The sequence below is a fragment of the Lutra lutra genome, chromosome X (genome assembly GCF_902655055.1).
Source record: "Lutra lutra chromosome X, mLutLut1.2, whole genome shotgun sequence".
Classification (NCBI taxonomy): Eukaryota; Metazoa; Chordata; class Mammalia; order Carnivora; family Mustelidae; genus Lutra; species Lutra lutra.
Window position 1 is genome coordinate 41,945,756 of NC_062296.1, and position 27,156 is coordinate 41,972,911.

The window sequence follows — 27,156 nt, forward strand, 5'->3', positions numbered from 1 at the left end:
ATAAAAATATATTATATGTTTAAAAATAAATAAATAAAATTAAATTAAATTAAAAAAAATCTTTCCCTTTGATGTCTGCTTCTACATTGATGAAGGTTTAGGGAGCTGAACATCAACTCAGCTTTACTCCTATCAGTGATCCTGTTTTTTTTTTTTTTTTCCATACCCCATGGTATAGGGCACTTTCTTCTGATGAACAGTTGTGTCATTTCCTGTGTAACGGGACTATGTAGCAGCCCATGGAAGCAAATGTGTCCTTTAAAATCCCCAATCAATCCTAAGCCAAGGTGGTCTCAGTCCCCTGGCATCTCTAATCAGTTATCTCTGAGCCCTGTCTGCTCACCTGGGAGCCCCTACACTTCACTGGTCAGTCTGGACTCCCTGTCCTCACCCTCCTATCTATCGCCCATAACTCCTGCCCACTATGTCAGGGCCAGTTCCTCTTTGAGGTGTCTCTGAAGACTCCAGTGAACCCTTCCTCCTCTTTATATATTAAGGAGGTTTTACAAAGGTCAGGGGCACCTGGGTGGCTCAGTGGTTAAGCCTCTGCCTTCGGCTCAGGTCATGGTATCAGGGTCCTGGGATTGAGCCCTGAATGGAGCTCTCTGCTCAGCAGGGAGCCTGCTTCCCCCTCTCCCTCTGCCTGCCTCTGCCTACTTGTGATCTTGAGCTAGCTCTCTCTCTCTCTCTCTCTCTGTCAAATAAATAAATAAATAAATCTTTAAAAACAAACAAACAAACAAACAAAGGTCACTATAACTTCTAAAAGGACGAGGACCTCTGTGGCCCCTGGGCCACTTAAGGTGTAAAGAGTGATGGATGCTTGGTGAACACGTGCATCATAGTGCAGGTCACAAGCAAGGGAAGGAACTCATCCTGGGATGGCTCAGGTGCTGAGACCCAGGAAGCACTCCTCACTCTCAGTGCAGTTGCCAACCCCCCAGTCACCTCTTCCTGGAGCTTCCAATAAGTCACAGACTCCCAATTATGTGCAGTCCTCATGTGAACAAGAAGGGCACCAACAGAGAGGAAAATCCAATTATTACCATGTGAAGGGTGAGGACTTTTCCCCCGGCCCAGCTCCTTTACACTGCATTATCACAGAGATGGCACCAAATTTCCTACATAATATGTGTGTGTGGGGGGGTGTTCCCTTCTTCTTACATTCCCAAATGCTCACTAAAATATAGTCATTCTATTGAGACTAAGAAACATCCTTCTTAAAGATCAGAAGAATTGGGATGGGAAGGCAGCAAACACTGACATTGTGAACGATGTACCAAATATTCCACTGCAATCTCAATGAAGTCTTCTTCTGGAACTCCTCATAACTCTCCCTGAGCATAAGGACCAGGAGAGACATATGCAACATGTAACTTTAATAAATATATATAAAGTTAGATATATATAATAAATAATAATATATAATAAATATATATTACATATTATAATATTCATTACATACATTATTACATTTTACATTTATTAATTATATAATATATAAGTATTACATTTAAATTTTATATTATATAATTAATTATGTATAATAAACAATATATAGGATATTAAATATATTTAATATATTATGCATAATATATATTAGGTATACTTTAATAAGTCAGCAAGTTGGAAGATAGTTGTGTATGTGTGCAGTGAAAATGTGTAAAACAGTATTATATTTTGTTCATGGAAGCTAAGAAAGTAGATCTTAAAAGTTCTCATCACAAGAAAAAAATTTGTACCTATGTGTGGTAGTTGATGTTAACTAGACTTATTGTGGTGATCATTTTGCAACATATACAGTTATTGAATTATTATGTTGTACATCTGAAACTAATATAATTTTATATGTCAATTATATCTTAATAGAAAAAAAGACAATGTGCATAAAAAAACAATATAAATCCCCAACAAATACTTAGAAACACACCACATATAAATAAAATGAAATAGAGGGAGTCAAGATGGCGGAGAAGTAGCAGGCTGAGACTACTTCAGGTAGCGGGAGATCAGCTAAATAGCTTATCTAAAGATTGCAAACACCTACAAATCCAACGGGAGATCAAAGAGAAGAAGGACAGCAATTCTAGAAACAGAAAATCAACCACTATCTGAAAGGTAGGACTGGCGGAGAAGTGAATCCAAAGCGACAGGAAGATAGACCGCGGGGGGAGGGGCCGGCTCCCGGCGAGCGGCGGAGCAATGGAGCAAAATCAGGACTTTTAAAAGTCTGTTCCGCTGAGGGACATCGCTCCAGAGGCTTAACTGGGGTGAAGCCCAGGCGGGGTCAGCACGGCCTCAGGTCCCGCAGGGTCGCAGAAGGATCGGGGGTGTCTGAGTGTCGCAGAGCTTACCGGTATTGGAGCATGGAAGCCGGCTACAGAGACAGAGCCAAGGAGTGACTCTCAGCTCGGGGTTGCCTTGAACCGGTCGCAGGCTCAGTCGGCTCGGAGCGCGGCCAGAGGCCAGGGTGACGGGAGTCATTGGGCACTGTTCTCTGAGGGCGAACTGAGGAGTGGGGCCCCGGCTATCGGCTCCTCCGGGCCGGAGACCGGGAGGCCGCCATCTTCATTCCCGTCCTCCAGAACTCTACGGAAAGCGCTCAGGGAACAAAAGCTCCCGAAAGCAAACCCGAGCGGATTACTCAGCGAGGCCCCGGGTAAGGGCGGTGCAACTCTGCCTGGGGCAAAGACGCTTGAGAATCACTACAACAGGCCCCTCCCCCAGAAGATCAACGGGAAACCCAGCCAGGACCAAGTTCACCACTGAGGACTGCAGTTTCAATACCAAGGAGAGCGGCGGAATTCCAGAGGAGAAGAAAGCAAAGCACGGAACTCATGGCTTTCTCCCCATGATTTTTTAGCCTTGCAGTTAATTTAATTTTTTTTTCTTTTTCAATTTTTTTTCTTTTTCTCTTCTTCTGCTAAATTTTTTTAACTTTTACCATTTTCTTTTTTAACGTTTTTTAAATAGTTTATCTAATATATATATTTTTTTCCTCTTTTTATATTTTTTCTTTATCGCCTTTCTTTTTTTAAATAGTTTCTTTTTTTTTTTTTCTTTTTGAACTCCTTTTTATCCCCTTTCTCCCCCCTCACAACTTGGGATCTCTTCTGATTTGGCTAAAGCATATTTTCCTGGGGTTGTTGCCACCCTTTTAGTATTTTACTTGCTCCTTCATATACTCTTATCTGGACAAAATGACAAGGCAGAAAAATTCACAACAAAAAAAAGAACAAGAGGCAGTACCAAAGGCTAGGGACCTAATCAATACAGACATTGGTAATATGTCAGATATAGCGTTCAGAACGACGATTCTCAAGGTTCTAGCCGGGCTTGAAAAAGGCATAGAAGATATTAAAGCAACCCTCTCGGGAGATATAAAAGCCCTTTCTGGAGAAATAAAAGAACTAAAATCTAACCAAGTTGAAATCAAAAAAGCTATTAATGGGGTGCAATAAAAAATGGAGGCTCTCACTGCTAGGATAAATGAGGCAGAAGAAAGAATTAGCGATATAGAAGACCAAATGACAGTGAATAGAGAAGCTGAGCAGAAGAGGGATAAACAGCTACTGGACCACGAGGGGAGAATTCGAGAGATAAGTGACACCATAAGACGAAACAACATTAGAATAATTGGGATTCCAGAAGAAGAGGAAACAGAGAGGGGAGCAGAAAGTATATTGGAGAGAATTATTGGAGAGAATTTCCCCAATATGGCAAAGGGAACAAGCACCAAAATCCAGGAGGTTCAGAGAACCCCCCTCAAAATCAATAAGAATAGGTCCACACCCCGTCACCTAATAGTAAAATTTACAAGTCTTAGTGACAAAGAAAAGATCCTGAAAGCAGCCCGGGAAAAGAAGTCTGTAACGTACAATGGTAAAAATATTAGATTGGCAGCAGACTTATCCACAGAGACCTGGCAGGTCAGAAAGAGCTGGCATGATATATTCAGAGTACTAAATGAGAAAAACATGCAGCCAAGAATACTATATCCAGCTAGGCTATCATTGAAAATAGAAGGAGAGATTAAAAGCTTCCAGGACAAACAAAAACTGAAAGAATTTGCAAATACCAAACCAGCTCTACAGGAAATATTGAAAGGGGTCCTCTAAGCAAAGAGAGACCCTAAAAGTAGTAGATCAGAAAGGAACAGAGACAATATACAATAACAGTCACCTTACAGGCAATACAATGGCACTAAATTCATATCTCTCAATACTTACCCTGAATGTTAATGGGCTAAATGCCCCAATCAAAAGACACAGGGTATCAGAATGGATAAAAAAACAAAACCCATCTATATGTTGCCTACAAGAAACTCATCTTAAACCCGAAGACACCTCCGGGTTTAAAGTGAGGGGGTGGAAAAGAATTTACCATGCTAATGGACATCAGAAGAAAGCAGGAGTGGCAATCCTTATATCAGATCAATTAGATTTTAAGCCAAAGACTATAAGAAGAGATGAGGAAGGACACTATATCATACTCAAAGGAACTGTCCAACAAGAAGATCTAACAATTTTAAATATCTATGCCCCTAACGTGGGAGCAGCCAACTATATAAACCAATTAATAACAAAATCAAAGAAACACATCGACAATAATACAATAATGGGGGACTTTAACACTCCCCTCACTGAAATGGACAGACCATCCAAGCAAAAGATCCACAAGGAAATAAAGGCCTTAAATGACACACTGGACCAGATGGACATCACAGATATATTCAGAACATTTCATCCCAAAGCAACAGAATACACATTCTTCTCTAGTGCACACGGAACATTCTCCAGAATAGATCACATTCTTGGTCCTAAATCAAGTCTCAACCGGTATCAAAAGATTGGGATCATTCCCTGCATATTTTCAGACCACAATGCTCTAAAGCTAGAACTCAATAACAAGAGGAAATTTGGAAAGAACCCAAATCCATGGAGACTAAACAGCATCCTTCTAAAGAATGAATGGGTCAACCAGGAAATTAAAGAAGAATTGAAAAAAATTTATGGAAACAAATGATAGTGAAAACACAACAGTTCAGAATCTGTAGGACACAACAAAGGCAGTCCTGAGAGGAAAATATATAGCGGTACAAGCCTTTCTCAAGAAACAAGAAAGGTCTCAGGTACACAACCTAACCCTACACCTAAAGGAGCTGGAGAAAGAACAAGAAAGAAACCCTAAACCCAGCAGGAGAAGAGAAATCATAAAGATTAGAGCAGAAATCAATGAAATAGAAACCAAAAAAACAATAGAACAAATCAACGAAACTAGGAGCTGGTTCTTTGAAAGAATTAATAAGATTGATAAACCCCTGGCCAGACTTATCAAAAAGAAAAAAGAAAGGACCCAAATAAATAAAATCATGAATGAAAGAGGAGAGATCACAACGAACACCAAAGAAATACAGACAATTATAAGAACATACTATGAGCAACTCTACGCCAACAAATTTGACAATCTGGAAGAAATGGATGCATTCCTAGAGACATATAAACTACCACAACTGAACCAGGAAGAAATAGAAAGCCTCAACAGACCCATAACCAGTAAGGAGATTGAAACAGTCATCCAAAATCTCCAAACAAACAAAAGCCCAGGGCCAGACGGCTTCCCGGGGGAATTCTACCAAACATTTAAAGAAGAACTAATTCCTATTCTCCTGAAACTGTTCCAAAAAATAGAAATAGAAGGAAAACTTCCAAACTCATTTTATGAGGCCAGCATCACCTTGATCCCAAAACCAGACAAGGATCCCAACAAAAAAGAGAACTACAGACCAATATCCTTGATGAACACAGATGCAAAAATTCTCGCCAAAATACTAGCCAATAGAATTCAACAGTACATTAAAAGGATTATTCACCACGACCAAGTGGGATTTATTCCAGGGCTGCAAGGTTGGTTCAACATCCGCAAATCAATCAATGTGATACAACACATTAATAAAAGAAAGAACAAGAACCATATGATGCTCTCCATAGATGCTGAAAAAGCATTTGACAAAGTACAGCATCCCTTCCTGATCAAAACTCTTCAAAGTGTAGGGATAGACGGCACATACCTCAATATTATCAAAGCCATCTATGAAAAACCCACCGCAAATATCATTCTCAATGGAGAAAAACTGAAAGCTTTTCCGCTAAGGTCAGGAACACGGCAGGGATGTCCGTTATCACCACTGCTATTCAACATAGTACTAGAAGTCCTAGCCTCAGCAATCAGACAACAAAAGGAAATTAAAGGCATCCAAATCGGCAAAGAAGTCAAACTATCACTCTTTGCAGATGATATGATACTATATGTGGAAAACCCAAAAGACTCCACTCCAAAACTGCTAGAACTTGTACAGGAATTCAGTAAAGTGTCAGGATATAAAATCAATGCACAGAAATCAGTTGCATTTCTCTACACCAACAACAAGACAGAAAAAAGAGAGATTAAGGAGTCCATCCCATTTACAATTGCACCCAAAACTATAAGATACCTAGGAATAAACCTAACCAAAGAGACTAAGTATCTATACTCAGAAAACTATAAAGTACTCATGAAAGAAATTGAGGAAGACACAAAGAAATGGAAAAATGTTCCATGCTCCTGGATTGGAAGAATAAATATTGTGAAAATGTCTATGCTACCTAAAGCAATCTACACATTTAATGCAATTCCTATCAAAGTACCATCCATTTTTTTCAAAGAAATGGAACAAATAATCCTAAAATTTATATGGAACCAGAAAAGACCTGGAATAGCCAAAGCAATATTGAAAAAGAAAGCCAAAGTTGGTGGCATCACAATTCCGGACTTCAAGTTCTATTACAAAGCTGTCATCATCAAGACAGCATGGTACTGGCACAAAAACAGACACATAGATCAATGGAACAGAATAGAGAGCCCAGAAATGGACCCTCAACTCTATGGTCAACTCATCTTCGACAAAGCAGGAAAGAATGTCCAATGGAAAAAAGACAGCCTCTTCAATAAATGGTGTTGGGAAAATTGGACAGCCACATGCGGAAAAATGAAATTGGATCATTTCCTTACACCACACACGAAAATAGACTCAAAATGGATGAAGGATCTCAATGTGAGAAAGGAATCCATCAAAATCCTCGAGGAGAACACAGGCAGCAACCTCTTCGACCTCAGCCGCAGCAACATCTTCCTAGGAACATCACCAAAGGCAAGGGAAGCAAGGGCAATAATGAACTATTGGCATTTCATCAAGATCAAAAGCTTTTGCACAGCAAAGGAAACAGTTAACAAAACCAAAAGACAACTGACAGAATGGGAGAAGATATTTGCAAATGACATATCAGATAAAGGGCTAGTGTCCAAAATCTATAAAGAACTTCGCAAACTCAACACCCAAAGAACAAATAATCCAATCAAGAAATGGGCAGAGGACATGAACAGACATTTCTGCAAAGAAGACATCCAGATGGCCAACAGACACATGAAAAAGTGCTCCATATCACTCAGCATCAGGGAAATACAAATCAAAACCACCATGAGATATCACCTCACACCAGTCAGAATGGCTAAAATTAACAAGTCAGGAAATGACAGATGCTGGCGAGGATGCGGAGAAAGGGGAACCCTCCTACACTGTTGGTGGGAATGCAAGCTGGTTCAAGCACTCTGGAAAACAGTATGGAGGTTCCTCAAAATGTTGAAAATAGAACTACCCTATGACCCTGCAATTGCACTGCTGGGTATTTACCCTAAAGATACAAACGTAGTGATCCGAAGGGGCACGTGCACCCGAATGTTTATAGCAGCAATGTCTACAATAGCCAAACTATGGAAAGAACCTAGATGTCCATCTACAGACGAATGGATAAAGAAGATGTGGTATATATACACAATGGAATACTATGCAGCCATCAAAAGAAATGAAATCTTGCCATTTGCGACGACGTGGATGGAACTAGAGGGTATCATGCTTAGCGAAATAAGTCAGTCAGAGAAAGACAAGTATCATATGATCTCCCTGATATGAGGGAGAGGAGATGCAACATGGGGGGTTGAGTGGGTAGGAGAAGAGTAAATGAAACAAGATGGGATTGGGAGGGAGACAAACCATAAGTGACTCTTAATCTCACAAAACAAACTGAGGGTTGATGGGGGGAGGGGGTTGGGAGAGGGGTTGGGGTTATGGATATTGGGGAGGGTATGTGCTATGGTGAGTGCTGTGAAGTGTGTAAACCTGGCGATTCGCAGACCTGTACCCCTGGGGATAAAAATATATGTTTATAAAGCTGAAAAAAAAAAAAAAAGAAAAAAGAAAGGATGAATACCCAAGTTTTGTAGCAACATGGACGGGACTGGAAGAGATTATGCTGAGTGAAATAAGTCAAGCAGAGAGAGTCAATTATCATATGGTTTCACTTATTTGTGGAGCCTAACAAATAGCATGGAGTACAAGGGGAGATGGAGAGGAGAAGGGAGTTGAGGGAAATTGGAAGTGGAGGTGAACCATGAGAGACTATGGACTCTGAAAAACGATCTGAGAATTTTGAAGGGGTGGGGGGTGGGAGGTTGGGGGCACCAGGTGGTGGGTATTGTAGAGGGCACGGATTGCATGGAGCACTGGGTGTGGTGCAAAAATAATGAATACTGTTATGCTGAAAAAATAAAAAAAAATTATAAAAAAAACAATAGAATAAAAATCATATTTAGTCAGTCAAACAAGTCAAAAATATAATGTAGGGGCACCTGACTGGCTCAGTCAGTAGAGCAGGTGACTCTTAATGTAGGAGTTGTGAGTTCAAGCCCCAGATTTGGTCTAGAGCTTACTTAAAAAAATTAAAAAATAAAGACAGTCAAAAAATAAAAATTTAAAAAATAATGTAGAATATGGGCCTCATTAGGCAAAAGAATATATGTACCAACTTAGATTTATAGATATTCATGTGTGATTAAATATGTTAGTGTATTATATATAGAGAAAAAAATCTGGAGAATAGGTATGAAGAAACCAACAGTGACTATCTTTGTACTATGTAGGAGGAGTAGGTGAAGACAGAAAGGAGAGACAGAATAATTTTAATTTTTAATGTACTTTGATATTGCTTGATATGTCTGAAACAACTAAACCGGTGATGTGGCAAATACTGAAAGGTGGGGGCATGCCTGAGGGTCGTTGGCACACACTGTTCTGCAAAAGAAAGGAGTACTCTCTGAATCTGAAACAGAGAAAGATATTCCCACACAAGGCAATAAACCTGGCACAGGCTACATGGGCTCTTTATCTCTTGGGAAATAAGTGTTCCAAGCCCAAGGCCCATTCTTGTTGTAACTGAGTGGGAGTTGAAAGACTGTACATAAACCTTTCTTTTCCAACAGACAAGAATATAGCAGGGTTACCATCAGTGTGTAGAAAACTCCAGAAAGTTTTGTCTATACAATAAAATCAATATACTACCTTCACTCTCTCCCATTACCTCACATTTTTCCAAGTTCCATAGAAGAGGCTTTTATACCTGCAACTGACTCTGATCACCAGGTGGCATCTTTCTCCATTTTCTATAGGTTATTTTTTCCCAATAAAAAGGCATAATATTTTAAAACCAGACACAAAATGTTTTCCTCAAAGCAGATTATGAAACAGCAAGTACTTAGTGATCAAACTTTTTGAAAAATGCATATGTTTATAAAAATACTGAGCAGATATATAAACAATTTTCTGTTCTGCTTATTCCTATATAGCACTAATTTATTAATGTGTATTGGGTTTTTACTTTGTGCCAGGCACTGTCAGTCCAACTCAATATCTGTATCCCACACCTTGTCTCTCTTGATCTCTAGATCTGCATAATGGGAAATGTCCACAGGCAGCAAGATGGGTATTACCACTCACTCCATGGGGTGATGAGACTTGACCTCAAGTGGACTCCATTCCAAGCAAGTTTAGTCCAACTTTCAACCTAAGTCTTAGAAATTCAGCATCTAAACAGGAAATCTTGTGGTTTAGAGGTGAGAATTTGAACCTTGAAAAACTATTGCACCTCATAACTCACACCACGCTCCTCCTGCATAGCACTAACAAACTCCTACTTTCTCCTCAAAGATCTCACTCACAGAAAGTAAAGAACAAGGTCAGTCTTATTTCTTCTCATGGCAACAACTACCTATACATTTTACTATTTCCTTTAGTCCTTCGTTAGGTGAGAGTGGTGGATTTCTGAGCTAGTTTTGTGCCTGCCCTATCTCTGAAGGGAAGTCCTTCTCACTAGTATTCTCAGGTAACATGGAGTTTCTACTTCGTGTTAATACCTCCTCTCTCAGTTGGAAGGGCCTAGATCCATAGGAAACGGAAAATAATAGAGCCAGAGTCTCAAAGACAAGAAGGACTAGGACCCTTGTCCAAACATCTAATTTTCCTGATTTATTAAATAGTTTTCATAGATTTCTCACATCATACTCACCACCTCTCAGGGTTCATAGTTTTAAAAGAAAGATTTTGTTTATTTGAGGCAGAGAAAGTGAGTGAGAGAAAGCACAAATGGGGTGGAGGGGCAGAGGGAGAAGCAGACTCTCTGTTGAGCAGGGAGCTGGACTCCAGGCTTGAACCCAGCACTCTGGGATCCTGACCTGAGCAGAAGGGAGATGTTTAGCTGACCGAGCCACCCAGGCATTCTCTCTTGGCATTCCTCTTAGAGAGTCTATGAGGAAACATGATTGTGATGCATTCCTGTAGATATTGTAAGATCTCTGTAGAGGGCATTTGATGCTATCTAGTAAAGGTACACAGGTATTTAAGGTATACCTACATCCTAGGTTACTATACAGATATAAAAAGCAATGTTTCCAGCCTTTCTGTACTGCTATCTCTAGGATACACTATTGAGTGAAAAACAAGGTATAGAAAAGTATGTAAACCTGCTCCTGTCCAATATAGTAACCACTAGCCACACATGGTATTTTTTTAATCATTTTTAAAATTTATTTTCAGCATAACAGTATTCATTGTTTTTGTACCACACCCAGTGCTCCATGCAGTCTGTGCCCTCTCTAATACCCACCACCTGGTTCCCCCAACCTCCCACCCCCTCACTTCTTCAAACCCTTCAGATTGTTTTTCAGAGTCCATAGTCTCTCATTGTTCACCTCCCTTTCCAATTTCCCCCAACTCCCTTCTCCTAACTCCCCATGTCCTCCATGCTATTTGTTATACTCCACAAATAAGTGAAACCATATGATAATTGACTCTCTCTGCTTGACTTATTTCACTCAGCATAATCTCTTCCAGTCCTGTCCATGTTGCTACAAAAGTTGGGTATTCATCCTTTCTGATGGAGGCATAATACTCCATAGTGTATATGGACCACATCTTCCTTATCCACCAGTGCAGCCAATAGAAATTTCTGTAGAAATGAAAATGTTTTGTATCTATGTTGCCCAATATGAAACATGGCGAGTGCTAATGGGAAACTGAGTTTACTGTGTTATTTAAGTTTGGCTTATTAAGTTTAAATACCATGTGTGGATAAGGAAGATGTGGTCCACACATGGTATTTAAACTTAATAAGCCAAATTTAAATAACACAGTAAACTCAGTTTCCCATTAGCACTCGCCATGTTTCATATTGGGCAACATAGATACAAAACATTTTCATTTCTACAGAAATTTCTATTGGCTGCACTGGTGTAGAATATGCCAACTTTTACTTATAAATGGGGTAAAAACTAACATACATGTTATATTTGCTTATATTTTTAAAAACTGAAAGGATAAATAAAACCTGATTAAAAAATGATTGTCTATAAGGGGATAGAGGAACAGCCCATGATGGAAGCCAATGATGTATATATTCTCTTCAAAATGTAAAATGGGACTTCTGGCTTCTGGTCCAGCATGTGAGAAGTTGGAAGTTAACACTCTATTCTAAAAAGTTAAAAAGCTGAAGAAACTGAAAAAAAAATCAACAATTCATCTTAGATACATAAGAGATGAGAGATACTAACTACCAATCTATAATTCTGTACCCTGTGAAATTACCCTTCAAAAATGGAATAATGACTTCTTCAAAAAAAAATGAGGGAATTCATTGCCTTGCTAGAAATGTTAGAAGTTCTTTAGAGACAAGGAACATGGTGTAGGTAGAAAACTCAGATCTACATAAAGAAAAGGAAGAGCATTAGAGGAATAAGTGAAGGTAAAATAAAAACTTTTCTTTATCCTTAATTGATCTAACAAGTTTATTCAAAGTAATTATAGCAACACTGACTTTGAATATCTATGCTTATGTATACATTTAAGCTTATGTATAAGTAAAATGAATGGCAGCAATAAGACCAGGATGGGAGGGAAGAATTAGGATTATTTCATTACTATGAAGTACTTGCATTACTGATAAAGCTGTATAATGCTATTGGAAATGTAGAATTGGGTTAATTATAAATATTACAACTTCTAGAACAACCACTTAACAAAGATTTTTTTAAATATAACTAAGGGCATCTGGGTGGCTTTCAGTTATACTTTTGAGGGGTGCCTGGGTGGCTCAGTAAGTAGAGCTTATAACTCTTGATCCTGGGGTTGTGAGTTTGAGCCCCACATTGGATATAGAGATTACTTTTTTTTTTTATTTGACAGAGAGATCACAAGTAGGCAGAGAGGCAGGCAGAGAGAGAGGAGGAAGTAGGCTCCCCGCCGAGCAGGGAGCCCGATGTGGGGCTCGATCCCAGGACTCTGAGATCATGACCTGAGCCAAAGGCAGCGGCTTAACCCACTGAGCCACCCAGGCGCCCCGAGATTACTTTTTTAAAAAATCTTTTAAAAAGTATAATTGATTCACTCTAAGAAAGGAGAGAAAATGGAGTCATATAAGATGCTCAAATAAAAGTATAAAATGCAGAAAAAGGGTAGGAGAAAAATAGAAATAGAGAACAAGGGCAATAAATAGAATACCGTGCCAACTATAACGGATGTTAATCAAACTATGTCAATAATCACTAAATGTACCAATTAAAAGACAGAGATTATCAAAGTGGACTAAAAAACAAGACCCAACAATATGATATCTACAAGAAACCCACTTTATATATAATGACACATACAGATTAAAAGAAAACAGATGGACACCCCTTTGTTTATTGCAGCATTATTTACAAAAGCCAAAATATGGAAGCAACCTGTGAGTCCACTGATGGATAAAAAAAATGTAGTATGTATGTGTGTTTGCATGTGTTTGTGTGCATGTGTGTGTACAAATGCACACACACAATGAATATTACTTAGACATAAACAAAAAGAATGAAATCTTGCCATTCATGATGACATGGATGGAACTAGAGGATATTATGCAAAGTGAGAATGGTCAGACAGAAGAAGATAAATACCATAAGTAAATGATTTACTTATGGTTGGAATCCAAAAAACAAAGCAAACATAAAAATAGAAATAGAATCATACACACAGAGAACAAACTGGGAGGAGAATAAACAGAGACAGAGAATGGAGAGATGGGCAAATAGGTGAAGGGGATAAAGAGGTACAAACTCCCAGTTATAAAATAAATAAGACATGGGAATGAAAAGTACATCATAGAGAATACAGTCAATAATATTGTAATAATTCTGTATGGTGAGAAATGATAACTACACTTCTTGTGGTGAGCATTTAGTAATTTATATAACTGTCAGATCACTATGTTTTACACCTGAAGCTAATATAATATTATATGTCAACAGCACTTCAATTTTAAAAATGTTTTAAAGAAATAGACAGAGAAAGATATACCATACTAACACTAATCAAAAGAAAGCAGGAGTAGCTATATTATTAGAGTAGACATAAGAGTAAAGAAAGTTATCAGAGAGTAAAAAAAAAAAGGCAACATATAATTATATAAGAATCAGTTCTCCAAGAAGACATAATGATTTAACGTGTATGTGCCTAACAAAATACTGTCAAAACACATAAGAAAAATACTGAAAAAACTGCAAGGAGAAATAGATAAATCTATTATAGTTGGACACTTCAATAGCCCTCTGTCAAAAATTGACAGATCTAGCAAGCAAAAAATTAGTAAAACTATAGTTTAACTCAACAGCACCATCAATCAACTGAATATAATAGACATCTATAGACTACTTCATCTAACAACAGCAGGGTATACATTCTTCTTAAACTTACAGGTAACATTCACCAAGACAGATCACATTCTGGGCCATAAAACACACTGAACAAATTTTAAAGAACAGAAATCATACAAAGTCTACGCTGAGACCAAATGGAACTGAACTAGAAATCAATAAAAAGAAAAATAGCTATTTCCTGTCTTGATAATTTTGGCCATTCTAACTGGTGTAAGGTGATATCACAATGTGGTTTTTTTTTTAAGATTTTATTTATTTATTTGTCAGAAAGAGAGAGAGAGAGAGAGCGAGCACAGGCAGACAGAGTGGCAGGCAGAGGCAGAGGGAGAAGCAGGCTCCCCACAAAACAAGGAGCCCGATGTGAGACTCGATCCCAGGACGCTGGGATCATGACCTGAGCCGAAGGCAGCTGCTTAACCAACTGAGCCACCCAGGCGTCCCTCAATGTGGTTTTAATTTGAATCTCCCTGATAGCTAGTGATGATGAACATTTTTTCATGTGTCTGATAGCCATTTGTATGTCTTCATTGGAGAAGTGTCTGTTCATATCTTCTGCCCATTGATTGATATGATTATCTGTTTTGTGTGTGTTGAGTTTGAGGAGTTCTTTATAGATCCTGGATATCAACCTTTTGTCTGTACTGTCATTTGCAAATATCTTCTCCCATTCCGTGGGTTACCGCTTTGTTTTCTTGACTGTTTCCTTTGCTGTGCAGAAGCTTTTGATTTTGGTGAAGTCCCAAAAGTTTATTTTCTCTTTTGTTTCCTTTGCATTTGGAGACATATCTTGAAAGAAGTTGCTGTGGCTGATATCGAAGAGGTTACTGCCTATGTTCTCCTCTAGGATTCTGATGGATTCCTGTCTCACGTTGAGGTCTTTTATCCATTTTGAGTTTATTTTTGTGTACAGTGTAAGAGAATGGTCGAGTTTCATTCTTCTACATATACCTGTCCAGTTTTCCCAGCACCATTTATTGAAGAGACTGTCTTTTCCACTGTATATTTTTTCCTGTTTTGTTGAAGATTATTTGACCGTAGAGTTGAGGGTCCATATCTGGGCTCTCTACTCTGTTCCACTGGTCTATGTGTCTGTTTTTATGCCAGTACCATGCTGTCTTGGTGATCACAGCTTTGTAGTAAAGCTTGAAATCAGGTAATGTGATGCCGCCACTTTTTTTTTTTTTTTTTTTTTTTTTTTTTTTTTTTTTTTTTTTTTTTTTTTTTTTTTTTGTCAGAGAGAGAGGGAGAGAGAGCGAGCACAGGCGGACAGAATGGCAGGCAGAGGCAGAGGGAGAAGCAGGCTCCCCGCCAAGCAAGGAGCCCAATGTGGGACTCGATCCCAGGACACTGGGATCATGACCTGAGCCGAAGGCAGCTGCTTAACCAACTGAGCCACCCAGGCGTCCCGATGCCACCACTTTTATTTTTGTTTTTCAACATTTCCTTAGCGATTCGGGGTCTCTTCTCATTCCATACAAATTTTTGGATTATTTGCTCCAGCTCTTTGAAGAATACTGGTGAAATTTTGATCAGAATGGCATTAAAAGTATAGATTGCTCTAGGCAGTATAGACATTTTAACAATGTTTATTCTTCCAATCCAAGGGCATGGAATGGTCTTCCATCTTTTTGTGTCTTCTCCAATTTCTTTCATGAGTGTTCTGTAGTTCCTCAAGTACAGATCCTTTACCTCTTTGGTTAGGTTTATTCCCAGGTATCTTATGGTTCTTGGTGCTATAGTAAGTGGAATCAATTCTCTAATTTCCCTTTCTGTATTTTCATTGTTAGTGTATACGAAAGCCACTGATTTCTGTAGATTGACTTTGTATCCTGCCACGTTACTGAATTGCTGTATGAGTTCTAGTAGTTTGAGGGTGGAGTCTTTTGGTTTTTCCATATAAAGAATCATGTCATCTGTGAAGAGAGAGAGTTTGACTTCTTCATTGCCAATTTGGATACCTTTTATTTCTCTTTGTTGTCTGATTGCTGTTGCTAGGACTTCTAATACTATGTTGAACAAGAGTGGTGAGAGTGGGCATCCTTGTCATGTTCCTGATCTCAAAGGCAAGGCTGCAAGCTTTTTCCCATTGAAGATGATATTTGCTGTGGGTCCTTCATAGATAGATTTTATGAAGCTCAGGAATATTCCCTCTATCCCTATACTTTGAAGCATTTTAATCAGGAACGGATTTTGTCAAATGCTTTTTCTGCATCAATTGAGAGGACCATGTGATTCTTCTCTATTCTCATATTAATTTGTTCTATCACATTGATTGATTTGCAAATGTTGAACCATCCTTCTAGCCCAGGGATGAATCCCACCTTGTCATGGTGGATAATCTTTTTAATGTGCTGTTGGATCCTGTTTGCTAGGATCTTGTTGAGAATCTTAGCATCCATATTCATCAGTGATGTTGGTCTGAAATTCTCCTTTCTGGTAGGGTCTTTGCCTGGTTTGGGGATCAGGGTAATGCTGGCTTCATAGAAAGAGTCTGGAAGTTTTCCTTCTCCTTCAATTTTTTGAAACAGCTTCAGGGGAATAGGTGTTATTTCTTCTTTGAAAGTTTGGTAGAATTCCCCAGGGAATCCATCAGCTCCTGGGCTCTTGTTTTTTGGGAGGTTTTTGATCACTGCTTCAATCTCGTTACTAGATATTGGTCTATTCAGGTTGTCAATTTCTTCCTGGTTCAATTTTGGGAGTTTTTAGTTTTCCAGGAAAGCATCCATTTCATGTAGGTTGCTTAGCTTATTGGAATATAACTGTTGATAATAACTTCTGATGATTGTTTCCACTTCCTTGGTGTTAGTTGTGATCTCTCCCTTTTCATTCAAAATTTTATGAATTTGGGCTTTCTCTCTTTTCTTTTGATTAGTGTGGCCAATGGTTTATTGATCTTATTGATTCTTTCAAAAAAACCAGCTTCTAGTTTCATTGATACGTTCTACTGTATCTCTGGTTTCTACCTCATTGATCTCTGCTCTAATCTTGATTATTTCCCTTCTTATGTGTGGAGTTGGTTTGATTTGTTGTTGATACTCCAGCTCTTTAAGGTGTAGAGACAGCTGGTGTGTTCTGGATTTTGTGGAGAAAGGGGAACCCTCTTACATTGTTGGTGGGAATGCAAGTTGGTGCAGCCTCTTTGGAGAACAGTGTGGAGATTCCTCAAGAAATTAAAAATAGAACTTCTCGATGACCCTGAAATTGCACTACTGGGTATTTACCCCAAAGGTACAGATGTAGTGAAAAGAAGGGCCATCTGTACCCCAATGTTTATAGCAGCAATGGTCACAGTCGCCAAACTGTGGAAAGAACCAAGATGCCCTTCAACGGACGAATGGATAAGGAAGATGTGGTCCATATATGCTATGGAGTATTATGCCTCCATCAGAAAGGATGAATACCCTACTTTTGTACCAACAAGGACGGGACTGGAAAAGATTATGCTGAGTGAAATAAGTCAAGCAGAGAGAGTCAATTATCATATGGTTTCACTTATTTGTGGAGCATAACAAATAGCATGGAGGACAAGGGGAGATGGAGAGGAGAAGGGAGTTGAGGGAAATTGGAAGGGGAGGTGAACCATGAGAGACTGTGGACTCTGAAAAACAATCTGAGGGGTTTGAAGAGGCGGGGGAGTGGGAGGTTGGGGGAACCAGGTGGTGGGCATTAGGGAGGGCATGGATTGCAAGGAGCATTGGGTGTGGTGCAAAAATAATGAATACTGTTATGCTGAAAATAAATTTTAAAAATGCTAAAGTTAAAAAAAAATGAACCAGAATAGTGGGAATGAATTAAAAATAAAAGTTGTATCTATGAAAAAAAAAGATAGCTATAAAATACTACAATACTTGGAGGTTAAACAGCACATTTCTAAATAAGGCATGAGTTAAAGAAGAAATCTCAAGAGAAATTCTGAACTAAACAAAAATTACAACTTATCAAGATTTGTGGGATATAATGAAATCGGTGAATAGAAATTTATAGTAGTGAGTGCATATGTAAGAAAGATCTGAAGTCAATAATCTAAGCTTCTACCTTAGAAAACTAGAAAAAATGTAGAGCAAATTAAATCCAAAGTAAAAGAAAAGATATAATACTATTTAAAGCAGAAATCAGTGAAATTAAAAACAAGAAATCAATACAGAAAATCAATGAAATCAGAAGCTGGTTCTTTGAAAAGACCAATAAAATTGGAGGAGTTAAGAGTGGAGGAAAAGGAGACCCTAATTTTGTGTAGTCCCTAAAATTCAACTAGATAGTTATCGGATAATTCTGAACACCTACAAAATCAGCCAAAGATCTGAGAAAAGAACTGTTGCTATTCTACAAATAGAAAAGTGACCACTTTTTGTAGGAAGTATGGAGAAGTGAATCTGAGGCAATATATCATAAGATAAATTTCAGGGGCTGGGTGGGGGGAGCCTCCATAACCCAGGTACTGGAAAGTACTATGAGCAGGGCAATGCAAAACCCGAACTTTAAGGAGTCTGCCTGAAAGGTGCTCAGGTGGCAAAGCAGGGCAGAATTCCAGGTAGGACAGCATGGACTTGAAAGAATTCGATAAATGCAAAAAGAATGGGGGTGTCTGAGTGCAGCAGAGACTCCAGGCAGTGGAGCAGGGAAACCGGCTGAAAACAGTGAGTCCAGGTGATGGCTTTCTGCTTGGTGTTGCCATAAACCGTGAAATGCTACCAAGCTAGGAGACCACTCTCTGACCAGGGTCCCAGAAAATAGAACATCAGCAGGAGCCACCTCCCTCCCCAGGGTGTGGGCGCCCACCTCAGGAGTCCATAAAGTTTGGAGAGTCCAAATGGAGTCATATGCCTGAGATAAAGATGCTCAGTTACAGACTGGGTGAACACAGAGTTAGGAGAGAAACCAGGAAGCCTAAGCAATTGAATGCTTTTCTGTGAGGGTATGTGAACTTTCAGCTCCTGGGCTAGAGATCGGAGCGCCATTTTCATCCCCCCATTAGTGCTAACGGCCTTAAGGCACCAAAACAGAGCCACATAGTGCAATCCAGAGTCCCATACACTGAGCTGGGACTCCTGGCAAGGATGGTGCAACTCCGCCCAGGGAAAGACGCCTGAGAATCCCTCAACAGGCCCCTCCCCCAGAAGACCAGCAGGAACATCAGGCTAATACCAAGTTTATGGATGATAGAGAACTGCAAAACTCCAGTTCTTGGGGAAAACACTATATAGCATTTACGGTTTTTTCTTATTATTCTGTAGTCTTTCAGTTTTATATATATATATATTTTCCTTTTCAGCTATTCTATTTTATCAATTCTTTTTAAAGCCTTTTTTAATTTTCATTCTTACATTTACTTTTTTTTTTTATTTTTGGCTTCCTTCATTGTATTCAAGTCTGTGTGTGTGTGTGTGTGTGTGTGTGTGTGTGTGTGTGTGTGTGTAAAGTTTTTCTTTCTTTCCTATTTTGGAATATAGTTTCTTCTAACACAGAGACCAAAATACACCCAGATCTAGTTTATTGTTGTGTTCTGTTCTACTTCTTGTTTGATTTTTTTTCTCATGATTTCTTTGGTTTCTGTTTTCTTCTGATATGTTCTGTATTTTTCAGATGTTGCTGTTGCTATTTTTATATTTTCTCTCTCTCATCTATTCATTTCTGGACATATTGACAAGATGGAAAAACTCATCTCAAAAGGAATAACAAGAGGAAGTACCCACTGCCAGGGATTTAATCAATATGCATATAAGTTACCATATCAGAAACAGAATTCAAACCAACAATTATAAAGATACTAACTGGGCTTGAAAAAAGCATAGATGACACTACAGAATCCCTTACTAGAGAAATAAAAGAACTAAAATCTAATCAGGCCAAAATAAAAACTGTGTGTGTGTGTGAAATATATATATACACATATATATATATGTGTGTGTGTGTGTGTGTGTGTGTGTATATATATATATATATATATATATATATATAACTAGAAGACATTATGCTAAGTGAAATAAGTCAATCAAAGAAAGACAACTATCATATGATTTCATTCATATGTGGAATTTAAGAAACACAACAGAAGATCATAGGGCAAGGGAGGGAAAAATAAAATAAGACAAAACCAGAGAGGGAGACAAACCATAAGAGACACTCAATTAAAGGAAACAAACTGAGGGTTGCTAAAGGGGAGGTGGGTGGGGGTATGGTATAACTGGATAGTGGGCATTAAGGAGGGCACATGATGTAGTGAACATTCGGGGATATATACAACTGAAGAATCACTAAACTCTACCTCTGAAACTAATAATATACTATATACTAATTAATTGAATTTAAATTATAAAAAGAAAAGACAAATAAAATTGATAAGCCTCTAGCCCAGCTAACTAAGAAAAAAGAAAGAGGACACAAATTATCAATATCAGAGATGAAAAAGGAGACACTATAAATCCCATTGACATTAAAAAGATAATAAAAATACTATGAACAACTCTATATCAAGAAATTTTATAACCTAGTGAAATTGACTGATTCCTTGAAGGACTCAATCTGCCAAAACTCACACAATAAATGGACAATCTGAGTATGCCTACATCTATTAAAGAAATTGAATCAGTAATTAATAACCTTCGAAAACAGAAAGCACCAGACCCAGAAGGGTTGGCTGGTGAATTCTACCAAAATTTAAGTAATAAATTATACCAAATTTCTACAAACTCTCAGAATATAGAAGCAGAGGGAATATTTCCTAATTCATTATATAAGAAAAGTAAATCACACACTAATTTATCTTATGAACATACATGCAAAAATCTTCAACAAAATATTAGTATGTCAAATACATCATTCGTAACATATAAAAAGAATTATACACCATGACCAACTGGGATTTCTCCCAGGTATGCAAGGCTGGTTTGAACTCAGTTAATGTAATCCATCACATCAATAAACAAAAGAAGAAAAATCACATTATCATATTAATTGAGATGCAGAAAAAGCATTTGACAAACTCCAACACACATTCATGATTAAAACTCTTAGTTAACTCAAAATAAAGGGGAACTACCTAAATGTGATAAAGAATGTCCACAAAAAAACTTATAGGTAACTTTATACTTAATTGTGAAAAACTTGAAGTTTTCTCACTAAAATGAAGTATAAGGCAAGGATGTCTACTTTTACCACTGCTTTTCAACATCTAACTTAAAAGTTCTAACTAATGCAGTAAGATTAAAGAAGGAAGAACTAAAACTGTCTTTGTTCACAGATGACATGATCGTCTATGTAGAAAATCTGAAAGAATCACAAAAAGTCTGGAAACAATCAAGAAAACAAAGAGGCAACCCACGGAATGGGAGAAGATATTTGAAAATGACAGTACAGACAAAAGATTGATATCCAGGATCTATAAAGAACTCCTCAAACTCAACACACACAAAACAGATAATCATATCAAAAAATGGGCAGAAGGGGCGCCTGGGTGGCTCAGTGGGTTAAGCCGCTGCCTTCGGCTCAGGTCATGATCTCAGGGTCCTGGGATCGAGTCCCGCATTGGGCTCTCTGCTCAGCAGGGAGCCTGCTTCCCTCTCTCTCTCTCTCTCTCTGCCTGCCTCTCTGTCTACTTGTGATCTCTCTCTGTCAAATAAATAAATAAAATCTTTAAAAAAAATGGGCAGAAGATATGAACAGACACTTCTCCAATGAAGACATACAAATGGCTATCAGACACATGAAAAAATGTTCATCATCACTAGCCATCAGGGAGATTCAAATTAAAACCACATTGAGATATCACCTTACACCAGTTAGAATGGCCAAAATTAGCAAGACAGGGAACAACATGTGTTGGAGGGGATGTGGAGAAAGGGGAACCCTCTTACACTGTTGGTGGGAATGCAAGTTGGTGCAGCCACTTTGGAGAACAGTGTGGAGATTCCTCAAGAAATTAAAAATAGAGCTTCCCTATGACCCTGCCATTGCACTACTGGGTATTTACCCCAAAGACACAGATGTAGTGAAAAGAAGGGCCATCTGTACCCCAATGTTTATAGCAGCAATGGTCATGGTTGCCAAACTGTGGAAAGAACCAAGATGCCCTTCAATGGACGAATGGATAAGGAAGATGTGGTCCATATACACTATGGAGTATTATGCCTCCATCAGAAAGGATGAATACCCTACTTTTGTAGCAACATGGACAGGACTGGAAGAGATTATGCTGAGTGAAATAAGTCAAGCAGAGAGAGTCAATTATCATATGGTTTCACTTATTTGTGGAGCATAACAAATAGCATGGAGGACATGGGGAGTTAGGAGAAGGCATTTGGGGGAAATTGGAAGGGGAGGTGAACAATGAGAGACTATGGACTCTGAAAAACAATCTGAAGGGTTTGAAGAGCGGGGGAGGTTGGGGGAACCAGGTGGTGGGTATTAGAGAGGGCACGGACTGCATGGAGCACTGGGTGTGGTACAAAAACAATGAATACTGTTATGCTGAAAATAAATTTTTAAAAAAGTCTCCTGAAACTAACAAACAATTATAGCAATGTTGTAAAATGCAAAATAAACATACAAAATTCAATAGCTTCCCCATGTGCCAGCAAAGAACAAGTGGAATTTGTAATTAAAAGCACAAGAATATATATATTAGCAACCCCAAAAAGGAAATACTTAGATACAAATCTAATGAAATATGTATAAGGTCTATATAGGAAAACTACAAAACTCTGATAAATGACCAAAGAACTAAATAAATGGAAAGATATCTCATGTCAATGACTAGGAAGGCTTGATAGTGTCAAGATGTCAGTCCTTCCCAACTTGATCTACAGATTCAATGTAACCCCAATCAAAACCTCCGGAGGAAATTTTGTGGAAACCAATACATTGATTCTAAGGTTTATGTGGAGAAGCAAAGATGCACAATACCTGATACCATACATAAGGAGAAGAACAAAGTTGTATGACAGACATTACCAGATTTTAAGGCATATGATAAAGTTATAGTTATCAAGACAGTGTATATTAATGAAGGTATAGTCAAATAGATCAATAGAACAGAATAGAGAGCCCAGAGATAGACCCAACATAAATATATTCAACTGGGCCACCTAGCTGGCTCAGTTGGTTAAGTGTCTGCCTTCAGCTGAGGTCATGATCTCAGGGTCCTGGGATCGAGTCCCACATCAGGCTCCCTGCTCACAGGGGAGTCTGCTTCTCTCTCTGCCCTTTCCACCTCTCATGCTCTCTCTCTCTCTCTCACTTTCTCCCAGGTATGCAAGGCTGGTTTGAACTCAGTTAATGTAATCCATCACATCAATAAACAAAAGAAGAAAAATCACATTATCATATTAATTGAGATGCAGAAAAAGCATTTGACAAACTCCAACACACATTCATGATTAAAACAAGATAACAAGAAAGCAAGATAGAGTCTGCTTCTCTCTCTGCTCTTTCCACCTCTCATGCTCTCTCTCTCTCTCTCAAATAAATAAAATCTTAAGATAAATAAATAAAGGGACGCCTGGGTGGCTCAGTTGGTTAAGCAGCTGCCTTCGGCTCAGGTCATGATCCCGGCGTTCTGGGATCGAGTCCCGCATCGGGCTCTTTGCTTGGCAGGGAGCCTGCTTCTCCCTCTGCCTCTGCCTGCCACTCTGTCTGCCTGTGCTCACTCTCACTTCTCTCTCTATGACAAATAAATAAATAAAATCTTTAAAAAAAAAGATAAATAAATAAATACATTCAACTGATTTTGAAAAAGGAGCAAAGGCAATACAATAGAGCACAGATACTCTTCAACAAATGGTACTGAAATAACTAGATATCAATATGCAAAATAATGAATCTAGATATAGACCTTAAACCCCTCAAAAATTAACTTAGAATGGATGGATGATAAACCTAAATATAAAGAAGGTAACATAGGAAAAAATCTAGATGACCTCGGATATGATGATAACTTTTTATTTACTTTTTTAAAAAAGATTTTATTTATTTATTTGAAAGAGACAGAGATAGTGAGAGAGAACTCAAGCAGGGAGGAGAGGGAGAAGGAGCCTCCGCACTGAGCAGGGAGCCCGACGCCAGGCTTGATCCCAGGTCCCTGAAATCATGAACTGACCTGAAGGTAGATGCTTAAAGAACTGAGCCAGCCAAGAGTCCCTGATGATAACTTTTTAGACACAAAACTAAAAGCATGATTCATAAAGAAATAATTGACAAGCTGGATTTCATTGAAATGAAAATCTTCTTCTCTTAAAAAGACAAGACACAGATTTGGAGAAAATTTTTGTAGAAGATACATCTAATAAAAGGACTGTTAACCCAAAATACAAAAAGAATTCTTAGAATTTAACAATAAGAAAACAAGCAACCCAGTTTTAAAAAATGGGCCAAAGACCTTAACCGACACCTCACCAAAAAGATATACAGATTGAAAGTAAGCATGTGAAAGGATTGTCCATATCATATATCATCAAGGAAATGCAACTTAAAATAAAATACCACTACACACCTATTAGTATGGCTAAAATCCAGAACACTAACAACATCAAATGATGCTAAGGATGTAATGCAATAAGAATCCTCATTTACTGGCAATGAGAATACAAAATAGTATGGCCGCCTTCAAAGACAGTTTGGCAGTTTCTTATAAAACTAAATATCCAATTACCATGCGATCCAAAAATCACGCTCCCCGGTATGTACTCAAAGGAGGTGAAAAGTTATGTCCTCACAAAAGTCTACACACGAATGTTTATAGAAGCTTTAGTTATAATTGTCAAAACTTGGAAGCATCCAAGATGTCCTTTACTAAATAAACTGACAAGCAAACTGTCATACATCCAGACATTGGAATGTTATCAGTGATAGCAAGAAATGAACCATCAAGCAATTAAGACATGGGAGAACCATAAATGCATGTTATTAGGTGAAAGAAGGCAATCCGTAAAAGCAGTTACTGTATGATTTCAACTATACGACATTTTGAAAAAGACAAAATATAATGACAGTAAAAGGATCAGTGGTTGACAGGGTTTAGAAAGGGGAGAGGGATGAATTGGTGAAGCACAGAGGATTTTTAGGGCAGTGAAAGTACTCTGTATAATACTATAATGGTAGATACACTTTTCCAAACCCATGAAATGCACACCACCAAGAATGAACCATAATAAGCCATAAACTATGGCCTTTGGGTGATAATGATGTGTTAAAATAGCTTCATCAATTAAAACAAATGTACCACTTTGATAATGTGCAGAGCATGGCATACATGGGAAATCTCTATACTTTCCACTCAGTTTTGTTATCTGCCTAAAACTGCTTTAAAAAATAACATATATATATTTACATATATATAAAATAAGTATTTATGGGCTACATGTATTGAAAATGTCAAGAAACAATGGCTAACCAAATAACAATGAGCACCTCTTATACTCTGACTGAATCCTCTAAAATCATTTCCCACTAAAAGGAACCAGGCTTCCGTGGAGAAATGGCTGATTCCAGGTCTGGAAAAGGAATTATATCATGAATTATGGACCAAACTATCCTGTAGGAAAGTATATTAAAAAGATTCAGAAACCATTCTGAAGGAACTTCCACTGGCCAAACGTAGAACATTTTGAACACCAAAATAATTAATGACCACAATGGATTAAGACATCAAATATAAAGATCTATGATTTCATGATGACATTCTAACAAATAGCCAAACAAAATAAAACAAACTTACTGTTCAGCTTTGGAGGAGTCTAGTAAAATTTTCAAAATCATTATTTTGAAAAATGGAAATACTGTGAAAGAATTACACATTCATCCTTCCCTTCCTGTGCAAACCAAGTTTAGCACACCCTAAAAGTTGATGAGGTTAAGTTTCTTTATTAAAAGAATTTTAGTTAATGAATGCAGATGAAATCAGAATTAAAATATCACTATTTTGAAGTCTTTAATGAAATGCAGAGCCAGGCAACAATCTTCAGAGATTGCATAAAACATGAGATGAAAAGCACATGGGAAATTTTATAATCAATGGATCAGGCTAAGAATACTTCAACTCAGTGATGAATCTTAACATCATCCCAGGAGACAGCTAGACAAAATGAGCTTCACGGTGTAATACTATAGAACTAAACACCACCACATCTAAGGTACTCTTGCCAAAAAATCTTAATCTAAACAAGCCTCTAAAACAAATGATCAATTTAAAGTCAATAAAAAGGACCAGAAGAACATAATAAATAACTCAATAAGTATATAACTGGCAGAACCCTAAAATTAAATTCCACAGCACAGAAGATCCAGTTTTTTCAGCAAATAAATTAGAAGGTTAAAAAATGGACCTTCTTGGGGAGCCTGGGTGGCTCAGTGGATTAAGCCGCTGCCTTCGGCTCAGGTCATGATCTCAGGGTCCTGGGATCGAGTCCCGCATTGGGCTCTCTGCTCAGCAGGGTGCCTGCTTCCCTCTCTCTCTCTCTCTCTGCCTGCCTCTCCATCTACTTGTGATCTCTCTCTGTCAAATAAATAAATAAAATCTTTAAAAAAAAATGGACCTTCTTTAGATTAAAAGAAATGAAACACTTCAGAGAGAGTTAAAGAAAATTTAAAACAGAGAAACTGAAGTTAAATCCACAGTGACATACTACTTCATGCGCACCAGAACAACAAAAATGAAAAAGATGTTTTTCAGAAAAACAATCTGAGGGTTTTGAAGGGGCGGAGGGTGGGAGGTTGGGGGAGCCAGGTGGTGGGTGTTATGGAGGGCACGTATGGCATGGAGTACTGGGTGTGGTGCATAAACAATGAATTCTGTTATGCTAAAAAGAAATTAATAAAAAAATTCAATAGCTACAAAAAAATGAAAAAGATGTAAAATACCAAGTGTTGACAAAAATTTGGAAAAAGTAGGACACTCACACACTGTTGGTAGGAACACACACTGGAACAACCCCTTGAAAAACTGCTTGGCAGTGTCTACTGAACTCAACATGAGCATACCCTATGACTTAGAAATGTTGTTCTTTAGTATATGTCCAAGAGAAATGAAAATATATATGTCCATTGAAAAAT